This window comes from Wyeomyia smithii, chromosome 2, assembly GCF_029784165.1.
Source record: "Wyeomyia smithii strain HCP4-BCI-WySm-NY-G18 chromosome 2, ASM2978416v1, whole genome shotgun sequence".
In the NCBI taxonomy this organism is placed as follows: domain Eukaryota; kingdom Metazoa; phylum Arthropoda; class Insecta; order Diptera; family Culicidae; genus Wyeomyia; species Wyeomyia smithii.
Genome location: NC_073695.1, coordinates 198,622,772 through 198,627,078, shown reverse-complemented (window position 1 = coordinate 198,627,078; position 4,307 = coordinate 198,622,772). Strand labels below are relative to the sequence as shown.

Below are 4,307 nucleotides of genomic sequence, written 5' to 3'. Positions count from 1 at the left end.
TTAACCAAGTTAACGAAGTTACTGACAAAGAGTTTTACGGCTTACGCTTACGCAGCTCGCTCGGGTAGCGATAGCAGCACGTGGCTACCTGAACCAGTTTCGGCAGTGCAATCGTCGAATCTCGATCACCTTTCACTGATTGCTTTTCGGTTGAGTAGCAGCAGGGACAATGTGGTAGGTGAATGTACGATTTTGCGTTATGCCTAGGTGAACAATATATTTTTCCATCACACAAGGGGATGTAGCTCAGATGGTAGAGCGCTCGCTTAGCATGTGAGAGGTACGGGGATCGATGCCCCGCATCTCCAAAGAAACTTTTTTTTAAATCGAATAACTGTATTGGGTCATTTCAATTTTAAAACAGAGATTCCTTTTGAAAAATAATCAATAGGTGAAATCAACATTTTAATGTTTGATTTACGAAAAACATCTGATACCTACTGTAAATGCGTTTTTTCGTTGTTTGTGCAATTCGGTTTAAACAAGCGCAAACTTATTTTATTTTGAGCATCAGACGACCTTTCGATGAATGAGTTGAAATATATTTTTTGCGTTGATTGCCATGATTATTGTTTTTTTGTGACATTGAAATCTATCCGAAAAAAGTGAAATAATTAAGGTAACTGGCAAGAAACATAACATTCCTAATAAAAAATCGATTCACTCTATTCAAGACCGTAGAAATTAAGCAAGAAATCGACACAAGTTTCAGGAAAACTTTTTGAGGCATGACACATATAACAATAAATTAATTATTCAATCAATTGAAAAAAAAAAAACTGCATTTGTATGTGATTTTAAAAACGGAACAGTATAGCGATTGAAAAGTTACAGCAAGACTTTATTTACATTGCATGGAATAGATTGAAGCAGAATTTACACAAGATGGTAACTTGCAAGCATTTTCAACCTTTATTTTAACTGAAGATCTAAAAATATTTAGCATCAGGGGTAATGCAGCAGCCACTGCTTTATGAAGGGTTAACATTTTTTTAAAGGGAGTATAAAGGGTTAATTGTATAACTATTAGTACCTTGTTGATAATTAGCTAATCGATGTGGATGTATAATAATGCGTTTTGTAAACTCTGCTCTATAATCTGCTTTTTTATTTATATATTTTATTTATATGTTTCTAATCTGTTAATTTCGTGTACGAATTTCGGATATTAAGTACCCATCAGTGCTAATGAATTTTATACAACTTTGATATGATTCTGCTGAACATATTAACTCTACAATGTTCTTAATTTATTTTTCAAGCTTAAATTATACCTTCATTTGTGAGAGATATTTACATTACTGCCATCACTATTAAGGGTAGGGAACATATTCTAAGCAGCTTTAGGAACCGCCTGTGTATTCAGACAAAACACTCGAAATGTAATGGGTTAAAATTCAAACAGTAGTATATCAATCTGTTCTTTAACGTTTTCTCTGTCAGAGCTTATTTTCAGATTGTAAAACTAAGTTAGCAAACTTTAACAATAATCAATTAAAGTTACCAATCGAGGGACACTATTCCAATCACCCCGAACCTATTTTGAGCAGTTTCCATCTGTTTTGCAGGCGTTTTTTGCAACACCCGAAGTGGCTCCTGAATGGCTGCAATATAGGTCGATTTGTTTCAAATGCTGTTTGTTCACAGATTTCTTTGTGATTAAGACAGCTAGACAATCAAAGTTTTCGTTTCCATCATTGAAATTGTCGATATTGATCAAAATGCAGGAGTTTGAGGCCTGTTTTCTGCGACTGATTAAAATAGGCGCTACTGCTTAAGCCGTTCCTTACCCTACAATCCTAAAAATCGGAATGTTGTCTTTCTGGTTATAAAAATTAGCAACGTTCTTTGGGATTTATTAGCAATAATAACAATGCTTTGCGGATGAGGAAATTTAAAAATCTCCGATCCTAAAATTTTGGAAATTTCCTATTGTTGCCACCGACCGACGCTGATTTTAGTTTTTGTTATATTTTATTGTCAGGCAAACTAAAGTCACTAGCGTTCAACAGTGACATGTGAAATTTAAAATTTTGTTTTGAAATCTTATTCTTTGATATTATACTGTGTATCTTTGTGTATCTTACACAAAATGACGCATTCGAATAAAATAGTTTCGCGTTTAGATCGGGGTTTGGAGCGGTTCTGTAAATTTCTTGTTTTATATTCGATTTTCCGGTCCGCTTTGGTGAGTGAATATCCAGTTGTAACACATAAGAAAATGACATCTTTTTCCTGATTTAGTGTGAAAAGTGTGAGAATCCGGAATCATGTCATGTTCCTAATTGTCTCCAGTAATATTTTACCCGGAGGTCTGCCTCGAAGTCGTTGTCCTCCATACGGTTCTTTGCTAAATATTATCTTTACCGGTCGCTCATCCGTGCTACGTGGCCAGTCCACTTCAATCTGCTGTGTTTTATCAGCTTGACAATATCAGCGTGCTGGTAAACTTCGTACACCCCATTTTCTAGTTTGCCACCGAATATTGATCGCAGGATTCTACGCTCAAAGACTCCAAGCGCTCGTCGAGCGGCCTCAGCTTACGTCCACAATTCATGTCCGTAGAGCGCCATAGCCAGTATCAGGGTCCTGCAGAGCGCAAATTTCGTACGGATCTGTAAGCTACAGAACCTAAGCTGGCTACGCAATCCATAATAAGCCCTATTCGCTGCCGCAATTCGTCTCGTCACCTCGCGGCTCACCTCGTTGTCACTTGTCACGAGAGACCAAGATAAAAAATTCGTCGACCACTTCGGAGGTATCTCCATCCATCTCCCTCGCAGCACCAAAACCCGCAGAACTACCACACTCTCCGCCAGCCACCATGTTCTTTGTTTTGGCAGTGTTTATGGTGAGTCCAATTCTCGCAGCTTCCCTTTCGAGAGCCGTAAAAGCCTTTTCAACAGCTATACGGTTAACACCAAAGATATCAATGTCGTCCGCGAATCCAAGAAGCATGTGAGACTTCGTGATGATGATGTCGCTCCTCTGTACACCTGCCTTTCGTATTGCACCTTCCTAAGCTATGTTGAAGTTCGAGAGCCCGTCACCTTGTTTTAGAGCATCTAACGTCACAAACGCGCCCGGAAGTTCCCCCGCTGTCATGGCGCTTGTTGTGAGCCCGTCAAGTGCCGCATGTAGCAGTTTAATAAGTTTTGTTGGAAAACCATGTTCGAGCATATTAAGTCACAGCTCGTTGCGTTTTACTGTATCGTACGCCATCTTAAAGTCTATAAACAGATGATGTGTCTGCAAGTTGTGTTCTCGAAACCTGAGAATCTGTTTCAAGGTGAACATTGTTACAATTCACTTGCTTCTAGTTGCTTTTTACTTCCCAGCTTCGGGTCATTACTTTGGTCTCCTGTAGAAAATTCAATCGGGTGGACTTTCAACCCACCTATACCGTTGGTCACTGAGCGAAATTCACGGATTACACACTAATACTGAGCGGAAACAAGTCAAAAGGACTCACAATTGATTTAACAAAGAACAGCTTGAAAATTACGAGACCATACAATATTTTTATTAAAATTGCTTTTCGCGGGAAGGGAGAGTTAGTAGGGATTTATTTTTACTTGCGCATATCTTTTTTCACGATGAGACGTCCGTCGGGCATTCCGCTCGGTGGGGGTGTAGATGTTGATTAGGTGACTTGGCTCCGTTGCTGTTTTAGAGATGCGGGGATTTTGCTGGTCGGATCCGGTCTTCTGGCCAACGGGGCGGTATAGTATCGGACGCAGCGGCGTCGGTGGTCACCGGTGGGGCGTCACAAGGGTAGCACCGGCTTGTCGATCGTTGGATAATCGGCTGACACCCGAAGGGTGTCACTGTTGCACTCTGGATGGCTTCAACTGGATTTAACTCGCCTTTCACCACGGCCGCGGTTTCCAACGACGCGCCAAAACTTAGCGTACAAAATGGCCTTCCAATTTGGCCACAAAAGGTCTCACTTAGGGCGTTTTTCCGCCAAAACTTCGAAACTGGATATTCAACGCGCGATTACACTCCTCCGGGTTGTAATCAAAAATTCTCTCGCATATTTGCTATCCGACCTTTTTATTTACAACCTGTCCGCTTTCCATCGTAGACCATCCCTGCCGCGTAGCGCACCACTCCGTTGATTGTACCCGACGACTCGAAGCTTTTATAAACTTATCGTTTAGTTTGGTGCCAGGGTTTTATTTATCATTATTTGATTTTTTCAGAACAGTTTATTGATTTTACCTAATCTACGACTTGTTTTCTCTTAAATTTAAATTTTATATACATGCAAAATACGACAAAATAGTTGAAATAAATAATTCATA

The 4,307-nt window shown here is 39.7% G+C and overlaps 1 non-coding gene across 1 annotated transcript; it reads left to right on the top strand.

The window, feature by feature from the left end:
* The first annotated feature begins 235 nt into the window (after nt 1-235).
* Trnaa-agc (transfer RNA alanine (anticodon AGC)) lies at nt 236-308 on the top strand. The gene has a single exon. It is a non-coding gene; the product is annotated as a tRNA-Ala (tRNA).
* Nucleotides 309-4,307: the final 3,999 nt, after the last annotated feature.